The following is a 13,083-nucleotide window of genomic DNA, read 5'->3' as shown; positions in this document are numbered from 1 at the left end:
GTGGTTCCATTCCAGCATTGTGTCAAAAAACAAGTGACATTTGTACAATCTAACCATTCTGAATTGTTTTGAAATTCAGCCAACATAAAGAAAAATGGAGGATTAACACAAACTTCTACTGGAGAAGTAGTCGTATTTCTGATACCTCTATTAGATGTTACATTATCTCAATGAACAGAGGTATTGGAAAGTGTGTCAGAAACATTCAATATCTCATGAAAGGTTCCAGTCAGCAATGCAAAGGCTAACAAACTGGTACTAGCACCTGCCTCATTACATAAAATCCATTGGTAATATGGCCAAATATTTTCTTTTCCTGTAGCATCTCCTTTATCATTCATTATGGCAAAATCCAATGGAGGTGAAAAACAAAACTCTTTGCTATTTCTTTCTGAGGAAAAATTTTTGATTGACAAGGTGAAAAAAAAAAAACTATAGGAAATGCAAGGTCCAGATGACACCAGGACACACTGCTTATAGCAGTAGCATTGCAAACAGGCCATCGTGATCTTTTCGGAATAGTCACATTTCCCTTTATCATGATAGTGGTGATGTTTATAAGTGAAGTTACATTATTTCCAACATCACTTGAGCCAGATTGTGCTCCTTGAGCAACTTGAGTTAAAGCATTAAGTAACACTCAAGAGCTCACTTTATTTTGGTAAATGGGATCTGCCCAATTAGAGATAATCTTTTTCTTTAAAAACATATAGGGTGTAAAAGGTTTATCCACATTATGCACAAAGCATATTGTATAATTTAAATGAAAACTCATACTATTATACACCTGTGGCTCTTGAGTAGTTTGTCGTTCACAAGGCACATCCAAAAAACATTCAGTTGCAAAAAGCAAAGGCAAGTTAGAGGAATTGGAATGTACCGGTAAGGGTACTGGCATGATTTCTCTATGGCCCACAAAGGTACACTTATCCCTGTCTCAATCACCAGGAGTAAGAATAACAGGATCATCTTGGGATTCATCTTGATCTTTCATGGTTCTTGTCAGTTGAGTCGGAACCCAAAGTGGATTATCTTCACCCTGTGGAAAAACACAAATAGCTCCCCTGGATCTGATCAATATGGGACCTGGGCCATGCCATTTATTATCAAGTACATTTTTCTACTTGACCATTTCGTTGGGCAGTTGAGGCCATTTTCCATGATTTTCGGCTGGTGATCTTCCAGCATCATCCAATTTTTAAAAAATTAAGAATAAATATTGTAAGGGATAGAGCCATCTTTGGCGTCATTTCCTTTATTCCCCCCTTTTTGTTTTTGCAAATATTGTTTCAAAGTATGATGGGCTCTTTCAATGATTCCTTGGCCCTGTGGATTATAGGGAACCCAGTAATGTGTTTCACTTGCATTTGTTTGCAAAATTGACTAAATTTAGAAGAGGTATATGCAAGACCATTATCTGTCTTTAACGGCAGGGGCTTGTCCCATGCAGCCCAAGCCTCTAAGCAGTAGGATATGACATGAAGTGCCTTTTCCACTGTCAAGGGAGAGGTATGAAGGACACCAGAACTGGTATCGATGGACACATGTATACATTATAATTTACCAAAAGCTTGGATATGCTTGTCATCCATTTGCCAAATATCTAGGGGTCACATTCCACAAGGATTAATGCCCATGGCAGGTGCATTAATAAATTCTACACATTTACCACACTGTAAGACAATATCTCAAGCTTTTCTTCATGTGAGCTTAAACTTCTGTCACAATGTAGAAGCAGGGACATGAAAAAGTTGATGAAAATTTTTAGCACCTTCTATAGAACTTTGTGATAGCAAAACCATATCTCTGGTGGCTGAATCAGCAATTGCATTTCCATTAACCATAAGTCCAGGTAATGAGGTATGTGCTCTAATATGCTGAATATAAAAGGGATGCACACGCATCATGAGAGTAGGGAGAGTCCTCTTTGTACAGGACCCATAGCTAGCATTTGTGCATTAATGCCGCGTAGATCATGTAACAATCTCCATTTACCTGATTTATTCTGTACAACAAAAATAGGGGTATTCCAGGGTGATTGTGTGGGTTCTACATGCCCCAGGTCTAATTGTTCTTGTACTAATTCTTTAGCGGCTTTTAACGTCTCAGAGGGTAAAGGCCACTGAGGTACCCATATCGCTTCCTCCATATGCCATGGAATGGGTAAAGGCTCCTCAGTGGCCTCTAGAAAAAACACAGTCCTTTCCTATCTGATTTTTCTGTTCCTTTAACTGGTGAAATTCTGCCTTGTAAATATTTTCCAAGACCTTGTCTAGGTATATATCCCATTCCTTTCATCATGTCCTTGCTTTTCTGAGAATAATCATTAGTCAATATAAGATTCATGGCTGACAACACATGTATTCCTCATAAATTTACAGGTAAAGGGAGCACATAAAGTTGGAAAAGCCCGTACTTCCTTCTTTATCCTTCCATTGTAAGGATTTTGCACTTATAGTTGGGGTAGCCTCATATCCTAATCCTTGTAGGCTATGTGATGATTGATTAACAGGTCAAGAAGCAGGCCACCAGTTACTGTATACAATGCTTTTATCTGCTCCTGTATGCATTATACCTTTAAAGGTTTTTCCTTCTATTTGTAATTGTAAAGTGGGACGATTATCCAAATCTAAAGATATGTAGGCCACATTCGTTCCTGTAGAACCAAATCCCTTATCCCCTCGGGAATTCTGGCTACTAGAGAACATGTTATGCAAACTAGGAAGAATCAGCAATTGAGTAATGTGGTCTCCAGGAGAAATGGCCACAATACCTTGGGGTGCAGAACACATAATCTTAACTTGTCCCTCATAATCTGAGTCTATAACTCCGGGATGTATCATCAATCCATTCAAGGCACAATAGGACCTACCCAACAGTAGGCCCACTGTATCCTTTGGTAAGGGACCTCTAAAATCTGAAGAAATAGGTTGGCACATCATGAGGTGTAAGAATTACTCTGGAGGTGGCAGAGATGTCCAATCCTGCTAAACACAGAGTGGCTCTCCTCCGTCTTTGGGTGGCCTCATGGACACTGTGGTCTGGAGTGCCCCATACATTTGGGGGCCCTGGGGACGGGGGCCCCTCACTTCGTTTTTTGGCTGTTGCACTTTAAACTGAGGTAGTGGCCTTCCTTTTGTATCTCTGACTGATCTACATTCATTTGCCCAATGTCTTCCTTTCCCACATTTTGAGCACATATCTGGTACCTTCTTTTCAAACCTACTTTTTCTACCCTTTGTACACTGCTTTTGTATGTGAACTATTTGTCCACAATTATAGCAGGTTATTCCTTTTGTTTGCACCATCAAAACTGCGGCAGTCAGCCCTGCATTTGAGAGGGGTCCTCCTATCTCTCTACAGGATTTCATCCACACCTGTAATCCTTTCCTTTTCCAAGGTGTGATAGCATTTCTGCATTCTTTTGTATATTGCTCATAAACTAGTTGTTCAATTAGCAGCATTGCATCCTCAGAATCACCAAATATGCATCTGGCTGCTTCCATCATGTGAGCCACAAATTCAGAGAATGGCTCATTAACTCCCTGAATATTTTTTGTCAAATTACCAGATACCTATCCTCGATTAGGCAATGGTTTCCAAGCTTTCACTGCTGCCTGTTTGATTTGATCATAGACCTGCACTGGGTATCCTAATTGATTGATTGTCCATATACCCTGACCTGTAAGCATTTCAAAGCTCCATGCTGGTTGCCCTGCCATAGCATTAGCACAGCACAGGCCTGACTCAAACACAGATCATGCCATATAGACTTCCAGTCTAGATACTGTCCCATTGTAAGACATGCCTTTGCCACACTCATCCAATCAGAAAGAGTCATGGCGTGGTGAGCCAGTCTATCAATTTGGGACTGAGTAAAAGAGGCATTGACTCCATAGGTCCTTACTGACTCTGCTAAATCTTTCACTTGTTTATGCGATATTGACTCATAATATCTCTTTTGAGCTTGATCCTAAAAAACAGGAAAACCTGACATATTTTCCACAACCCTCTAGGAGTGCAAAAAGAGAGGCCATTGCCAATTGTTTTCTTTTCTGTATAAGGTGGAGGTGGTGGGGGAGCACTGATACTCCTCCCTATTGGACCATATCTTTTTGCCTCATACTCTGCAGGATCCTCCTCCAAATCTTCCTCCTCCCCTGCTGATAATTCCAAGTCCTCCGAGCTAGATAATTCTAATAACTCAATGTCCTCGAGAGGAGGGTAGATTGACTTAATTTTTCGATCGTCATTCTTTATATTATCTTTTGAATCTCTATATTTTGGCTTCTTTTCCTTTTCTTTTTTTATATCTCTTCCTTTACTTATTTTTCTGTGTGCTCCTTCCTTTTCATTTCTCTCTGTTTCTGACATGCTTTCCTGGTGCTCCTGCAAAAGTCACTGCCCTTCCTTAACAGCTGGTTCACATTTCTTGTCCTGGATACAAGCCTTAATCAACTTCCATAGTGGTCTTGTTCCTGCTTTCACTTTCCCTTCAGCTTCCTCTCTTGCTATATCTCTCCCTAACTTTTCCCAACTAGGTAGTGTCAGTGACCCAGTAGGGGCAAACCAAGGAGCGAGTCTGTCTATCTCTTTTAAGAACCCTATCACTGTACTTTCAGAAATCTTTAAACCTTGTTCTTTAAGCAAGGCTTGCACAGGCCCTACTAACAGCATAGACTGGTCAGTACCCATGGTAGTCATGGACTAAAGTTTCCTTGAGACACTCGCTTATCTACGTGCAATTCTTAGTCCCAAGATCGACTCACGAGTTTATCTACACTCTCTTTATGATCTTATGTATGTGCCAAGCTATTCCCAGCACATACACTCATGTCCAGGGCGATGAAAATTAAGACAATAACACAATATAAGGACAAGAAAGAAAACAAGCAGCACAACCCCCAAAACAATTACCGGATCTACTCTGTAGGAAACCATACCTCTCAGAGACTTACATTAATTACTTTTTACTTACCAGTACAGCCGTTCCCCAGCTGAAGAGTTCTGAATCCACGAAGACAATCCTTCTCAACAGCCTTTATTGCTGGAACACTTCTCCTCCCTGTGATGCAGTTCTGAATCCTCCCTGTAACAGGGGTCTTTGCTCTTGCCTGAAGATATCTAATCTTGGGTTTCAGCACCACTTGTGAGCGCCCGACTAGCCAGCAAGAAAGATGCCACAACAGGATTCTTCTGCACACATTTATTGGGAGAGCTTGATTGCAGATGCGAAAAGACCCCGAGCCCCAGAACTGGTGTTGCTTTAATAGGCGTAGGAGAGGCATGTCTACACCTGATTGGTTATGCTTTCAGTACCTCATTTGCATGCCTTGGGCCAGGCAGTGACTCGGCAAAAAACTAATGCACTTGTGCACATTGCTTGTTTACCCAAACTTATGGGTGGTAGCCAGCACCACCTTGTAATGGAGGATGTGGCTTCCCACAGTAGCTCAAGGAAATTTCGGCACATCTATAATCACAACAATCTCCCTAAGAGATTGAGTGTACAGCTCCATCTGGGGACGTATGTCTACTTCCTGGCACTTGATCATGTCTGAGCTACATTGTACAGAACACATTACACTGAGAATAGCCAGAGAAAATAGCCATTTTAGTGAAGACAAAATGATGAGACTTTCAGCTTTGTGTGCAGGAGGTTCTTTGAAACTTTTTGGATCTGTCAGTCACAGAAAACTAGTTTTATCAGTATTGGTCATGGCAGGAAAATGGGAGAGTTGAAGCATTTTTCCTCCATCATGGAGGTGTAACTGAGGTTTTCTACAACCCTTGTGATCTGATCCAGGCTTCGATGGGGGATGAAAATGCTCCAGGGCCTGGCAGGCCAGTGGAGCCCGTTGGTGATTGTGGAGGCTGCTGGTGGAACCTTGCCCCAGTTGAGTGCCTAGTGATCACCCAGCTCCGAGTTCTGGATCAGGAGACAACAGGATAAACTCCCGTGTCCCTGACTGTAGGACACCTGTGGGAAAAAAAAATTTTTTTTTGACATCTGTGCTCAATCACTAGAGCCATCCCCTCTGACTCACAGGGTCTTGTGGACTGTACCCCCTAAGGCTTGTGGGCAGGCGTGTGCTTGGAGACAGAGTCCTGGGGTGACCTTTACTGGCATTAGGTGAGGGAAAGGGCTCAGTGCAACTAAGGACCTGACTTTTGTATACAGAGACTCTGGTGGCCAAGATGATTTGAACAGGTGAGAGATTTGATCTAGTCAGTTTTCCAAGGGTGCGGTGGGGGTAATTTGGGTGGAGGCAGAGACCTGTTAATTCTTGGGTAAATCCTGTGCACTAATTTTCGAGTTAGAATGCAAGTTGCAGCAGGCATGGGGGAGTTGTAGGGTGGGTGATGGTGGTGTCCAGATCTTTGATGGAGATATTTTATTCTCTCAGTATGCCCCTCTCTCACTCCCTCTGTCCTTTCCTGCTCTGCTACCACCCCACAGAGGACCTTGTGAGCTCTTGCCATCACTCCCTTCCTCTCCCCTCTCCCTTTGCCCTTCTCCCTCTCCCTCCCTCCTCCCCCTCCCCCGACCTCTAACTCAGACTGTTTCTCTGTATGTAGTCATGGCTGTCCTGTCTTTCTATGTACCACACTATCTTCAAACTCAAAGAGATCCTTCTATCTCTAACTCATAATTTATAAGAAAAAGCACCATTTGTTATATTTTTACTTTATTTATTTTTAATCTTGGCTCAAACTCACTGTTTACATGATACTAGCCTCAAATTCACAGATATTTTCCTTCTTGGGTAAGGGCTGCCAACTGAACACTGGTTCATGTTGGAAGTGCTCTAATTGGAGCCAACCTGTATTTCATTTCCAAGGAATTTTAAAAACTCAGCCATCAGGACATGCTGCTATGCTAAGCTGAGCTGTGAAGAAAAATTAAATTCAAAATAAATTTTATTTTTTAAATTATATTACTAAATTATATTAGTAATTATAATTAATAATATTACTAATTTTAAGTATTACTGAAAGATTTTACAATTGTGTGATTGCATTCAGTATTTGAGTAAGTCTGCCTTGTTATTAGCTATCCTCCCTCTCCCCATTGACACTCCCCATGACTTTAGCTGGCCTATGTACATCATGTTGGACTCAGATGCACAAAAGTCTGCTTGATTCTGCCTAGCACATGTTGTGTAAAGGCTAATTAATTCCAAAGTCGTAATTCATGTCAGTAGATAAAACTACATTTTGAAATCATATGTACACATTTGTGAAATTTTTTGAAGAAGCATTAGTCATGTGCTCAGGAAGAGCCTGTACCAAATACTTGACACATAGGACTGAGGTTGCTACTGTGATTCTCTTTTGTTTGTTTTTTTAAAGATATATTTTATGTATATAAGTACATGGTTACTATCTTCAGACACACCAAAAGAGGGTGATCTCTCCAGCCCTATGAGTCTCTTTTTGGAATAGGAAGGTATGTTAGTTTTAATGGGAACAGTTTCCATAGGCTTAGATATTTGAATGCTCAGTCCCCCGGGTGTGGAACTGTTTGAGAAGAATTGGAAAGATTAAGAGGTAAGGAATTGTTGGAGGAAGGATTTGGCTGGGAGTGAACTTTGAGGTTTCAGAAGCCCACATGTAATCCAGTGTGTGTGTGTGTGTGTGTGTGTGTGTGTGTGTGTGTGTGTGTGTGTCTATCTGCTGATTGTAGATCAGAATATAAAGTCTTAAAGTATTGGCCTGGTCCTATGCCTCTCTTCTCAGCACCATGCTCATCGGGATGAACACTCTGAAACTGTTAGCTAGCACCAGTTAAATGTATTCTTTTATATTGTAAGAATTGCCTTGGCCATGGTGTCTCTTCATGGCAATAAAACAGTAACATTTATCCTCAGGTAACAAACAGAAGAGATTGATTCCTTGTCCAAGGTCACCCAGTAAGAGACTCCAAGAATGGAGCCCAGTGAGTACCTGACTGCATGTATAAGAGAGGACTTGGGTGAACCTTTGGGATACCAACACTCTTGCTTTGTTACTCACAACCATGTTTTTAAACAGGTTTCCCAGTATTCAGTTGAACCCTCCATCCAGGAAGAGGTAAGTGGAGGGAACCCAGGAATCACACTCCCCAATTAACACATAAGTGATCTCTGGGACTGTGGTGTCCTGGGACTCTGTGCTGGAATTCTCTCTGCCTTTCTATTTGATTTCCCTGGCACATGCTCAGCATGAAAATTCCCCACATCCGCAGCAGGAATTACATGGACAGGTTTCCCTTTATGGTAACCATTGGCTAAAGATTCGAAGGTCTTACAGCTCCAGTGATGACATTAAACCAGGTCTGGAAGTGAGATGTGTTGGGGATGATTAGAAATGCTCAGGCATGCATGAATTCAGCTGACTTTAGTGGAAGGTAGGAATTGTGGTAGCACAACAGCTGAGGGCTGAGTCTGCATTCTGAGATTGAATGGAAGCTCAGTGTGAAGACTGATGTGTGTGTCCTGAGGTCATGTACACATGGCTTCTTGGCCTTTGTGACAGGGACAGAGTGGACAACAGTGAGCCAAATGTAGTCTGTGTGAAACAGATCTTTGGGAGGAATCCATGTTAGTGTCTGATTGGGAGGAATCCATGTGAATTCTCAGACTGAAAGGAGGGACATTCTTCTAGCTTGGATTGACTCCAGCTGTGATGGTTTCAATGAACTCACCTTCCAGATATTCATAGACTTGAATACTTGTCCTTTATTGGTGGAACACTGTGGAGATAATAATGATGTATAGCCTTGTTGGAGGAGGTGTGTCACTGGGGGTGGGCTTGTAGGTCTCAAAAGCTCTCCCCATTCCCAATTAACTCTCTCTGCCTGGTACTATACTATGGATCAGGATGTAAGCTCTCAGAAACTGTTCCAGCGCTGTGTGTGCCTGTATCAATACTCCCTGACATGGAGGATACAGATCGACCCTCTGAGGTGTAAGCCCCAATAAACTCCTTGTTATTATAAGTTGCCTTGGTCATGGTGTCTCTTCACAGTAATAGAAAAGTAATTAAGCCCCTATGTCAACTTGACTGTTGTTGCTGAGTGATGAGAACAGGAGTTGGTGGAAACTTGAGGATAGACTGGCTATCAATAGAATAGTTTCACAGCCTAGTATCCTCTGAGGTAGAAAGCTAAGTGGGAATGACTTAAGGGTACCAGGAATCCCTGACAAGGAGGATTCATATAAATTCAACTTTCTCCACTGTTCATGACTGTTTATCCTTTGAGGATGTGGCTGTGTAATTCTCCTGGGAGGAATGGACACTGCTTGATGACTCTCAAAGGATCCTGCACTAGACTGTGATGACAGAGATCTTCACACTCATGTTTTTGCTGGGTAAGACCTTACCATCATTTCAGAGCATGTCTAGGCTTTCCTTTGTTATTGTTTTTGGTTGGTTGGTTGGTTTTTTTAGAGAGATCTGTATCATTCTCAAAGCTTGCCTATGGACACCAAGTCATTACCCCACAGTCTTGGAGTATAAAATACAGGTTAAAAACCAAGTCAAGTTTCCCAATAGCTCTTTTTCTCTTAATTGCAGCAAAGGCACACAGGAATCAATTTGGGGTAAAGATTTTATTGGGGTGTATTTGAGAAATCAGTCTATCTTTAGAATCCTAGCTGTGTTATATGCACTATGTAGACCTGGCTGTCCTCTGACTTGCCAATGTCTTCTTGCTCTGTCTTTTTAGTGTTGCAATTAATGGATTGCATAAACACACCTGACCTGGGGTGAGGAGTCTTAACACTGACGGCTTCCCTGTGATTTGATGACACTGTAAATATTTGGGATCGTTGTGACTTAAGTACTTCTGGTGACATGTATTATGTTTGAAAGTAACATGAATTGTGGCACTTGTAAGCTCATTTTTTTATTTATTTTATTGTATTGGATTTGATTTGATATTGGACCCTGTCTACCCTAAAGTAGCCCCCTTGTTCTGTGAGAAATCTCAGATCACAATTAGTGATAGGTGCTGTCTCTCTGTCTTTCTGTCTGTCTGTCACTTGATAGTCTACATGCCACTCATCATTATTTCTCCTTGTCCTGGTTGTTGGATTAAAGTGGAAAGTGAAATGTCACCCTTTGAGCAGAGTCTGTCTGCAGAAGGTGCCAATTCATGCATCTTACAACTGCACAGGCTGTGCTGTGCTGAGACAACCCTGCTAAGCATGAACAATGTGATGATCCTCCAGACCTCCTCGTGTCTTCTAAAGCATCAAGTGACTTATAATGTTGGGGATGCCCCCATGAACACTGAGAGTGGAGAGGCTATTCAGAGTGAGAAGAAGAACTGCATATACAGCGACTGTTGCAAAATTTTACTAGCATGTTACACCTCGATCAACACCGGATGATACATACTGGAGAAAAGCCTTTTCAGTGAAGTTAGTGTGGGATGTCCTTCACCCACAAATCCTTTCTTAAGCATTTCAGAACTCAAACCGGAGAGAAGCCATTCAGGTGTGGTGGGTGTGGCAAAGCCTTCAAGCATAATATCTCCCTCATATCTCACCAGCGAGTTCAGACAGGAGAGACACCTTTTACCTGCACCAAATGTGGCAAATCATATATGACCAGATCCAAACTTACACATCATTTTCAAGTTTATGCTGCGGAGAAGCCTTACAGTTGCAGTGAATATGGCAAAGCATTTAAGGACAAATCCAGCCTCATTTATCTTGTGCGAGTGCACACTCAGGAAAGGCCTTTTCAGTACAGCAAGTGTAGCAAGTCCTTCAGCCAAAAAGCCTTTCTCATTAAACATTTCAGAATTCACACCAGAGTCAAGCATTTCAGGTACAGTGAGTTTGGCAAAACCTTCAAACACACCTGCTTCCTTGTTGCTCATCAGTGAGTTCACACAGGAGAGACACTTTTTACATGCACTAAATGTGGCTAGTCATACATAAACAGGTCAAGCCTTTCATATCATTATTGGGTTGATACTGGAGAAAACCAGTAGAAGTATACTGTAGTGCTTTGAATAGGTTTGGCCCCAGAGATTCATGTGTTTGAATGCTTGGCTCATAGGGAGTGACACTATTACATGTTGTGGCCTTCTTAGAATAGGTGTGACATTGTTAGAGAACGTTTGTCACAGTGGCGATGGGCTATGAGGTTCAGGGCTCAAGCTCCACCCAGTGTGGGAGAGTCTCTTCCTGGCTGCCTTTATATCAGGATATAAAAGCTCTACTCCTCCAAACCATGTCTCCCTGCCTGCAGCCATGGTTGCTGCCAAGATGATAATGGACTGACCTTCTGAAACTGTAAGCCAGACCCAATTAAATGTTGTCCTTTATAAGACTTACCTTTTCAAAGTTTTCAAAGTTCTTTTCAAAGCAATGGAAATGCTAACTAAGACATGATATCAAAGGCATAAATCATATAAGGAAAATTGCAGCATTGTTTATCATGTCCAAGCTCATGTAGGGGAAAGGAAATTTGAATGTCATGCATCTGGGAAGTGTTAAAAAACAAAACTCACCGCATCAATGACCAACAACTTTATACTAGAGGAAAGGATTTTATGTGTAGTGTGTGTGGGATGCAGCCTCATTTACATCAGAGATTTTATGCAGCAAAGCATCATGAGTGCAAAGAATGTGCCAAAGTGTTTTGTTGCAGGACTGGCACACAACTAAATAGAGTATATGTATTGAGTGCAATGAACATGGGAAATCATTTCCATCATCTACCCTATATAGAGAAATGGGTTTTCACTGGAAAAAAGTCAACAGTGCTTCAGATGAGTGGAGCATTCACCCACACTTCCGTCATATTTAACTGAAGAAACCACAGTGCAGACACGCATCATGAATCCGCTGAATCTGGGGAAGACTTTGAACAAATTTTGTTCTTATTAACAACAGAGACACGACCCACATAGGTTTGTGAATGCAGAGAATGTAGAGAAAGCTTCAGCCATTGACCAAGCTTGTTGAACCTTAGGAGTGAATGTGACTTTGAGCAAAGAAGTTCTAAGAGTGGCTTTTGTGAGGAAGACAGTCATTGAAAATTACTCATCAAAGAATTACATGGAATCAAGATAATGATTATTGCCATCTCATTCCTAAGAAGTTAATGCTTTCCTGGGACTTAGCAAGAGGAAGTTGTGTTCTTGGCTGCATCAGTGTGGATTGGAGTCTCCATGTTACTGACTTTGAATGGGGGAGGAAGTGAGTGACCTCACTTTAAATAAGACATATATATTTATTGTTGTTTGTTCTACTGGTTGCCCTTTCTTCCCTCACTGAATATTGCAGTCTGTGAGATAAATGATCATTTACTGTAAAGTCTTCATGATTAATATGTCACTACTTTTGTTGGGGATCAGCTCTGTGTAGCAACTAATGCTCTTACATAGGAGTGCAACCCATATGTTTTTGTTGTTTGTTGTTTGTTTCATGTGTCAGTATTTCAACTGGACATATATATGAATATTAAGTACATAACTAATGCCTGTGAGTCCCCCCAAAATGCACTGGATTCCTGGAACAGGAGTTACAGATGGGTATGAAGCAGTCTGTTTGCTGTAAATGGAACCCTGGTCCTCTACCATAGCATAATATGGACTTACACTCTGAACCCTCTCTGGAGTCCATGTTTTACATTTTAAGAAGTCACTAGACTTTGTTCTAAAAGACTGTGCATTTCAGAGTTACTCCTGCAGGATATCAGATACCAGTTTGTCACATCCTGACATTTTCCAAGTCATGAGGTATTCACTTTAACAATTTTAGTGTCTATGTTGACTCAGGAATGATGGTGCAGGCTTTAATCCCAACAATCAGGAGGCAGAGGCAGCTGTAGTCAGTGAGTTCAAGGTCATGATGGTCTAGGAGATCCAGATCATTGTATATCTTTAAGTGAATGCTGGGAATTGAACCCAAGTTAGTTGCAATAAGAGTAAGTGCTGTTATCCAGTGAGGTGAGCCATTTTCTCACCCTGTATCTATGTTTCCTTTTTATATATATATACAGACTTACTATGTTCTTTTGGCTACCTGTTTCTCTGTGTATCTCAGGTTGTCTTAGAACTCATAGACATACCCATATTCTGGG

This window comes from Mus caroli, unplaced genomic scaffold (genome assembly GCF_978045245.1).
Source record: "Mus caroli unplaced genomic scaffold, Mus_caroli_1 scaffold_8, whole genome shotgun sequence".
Classification (NCBI taxonomy): Eukaryota; Metazoa; Chordata; class Mammalia; order Rodentia; family Muridae; genus Mus; species Mus caroli.
The sequence above is the reverse complement of the archived record's forward strand: the minus strand, read 5'-3'. Positions refer to the sequence as shown.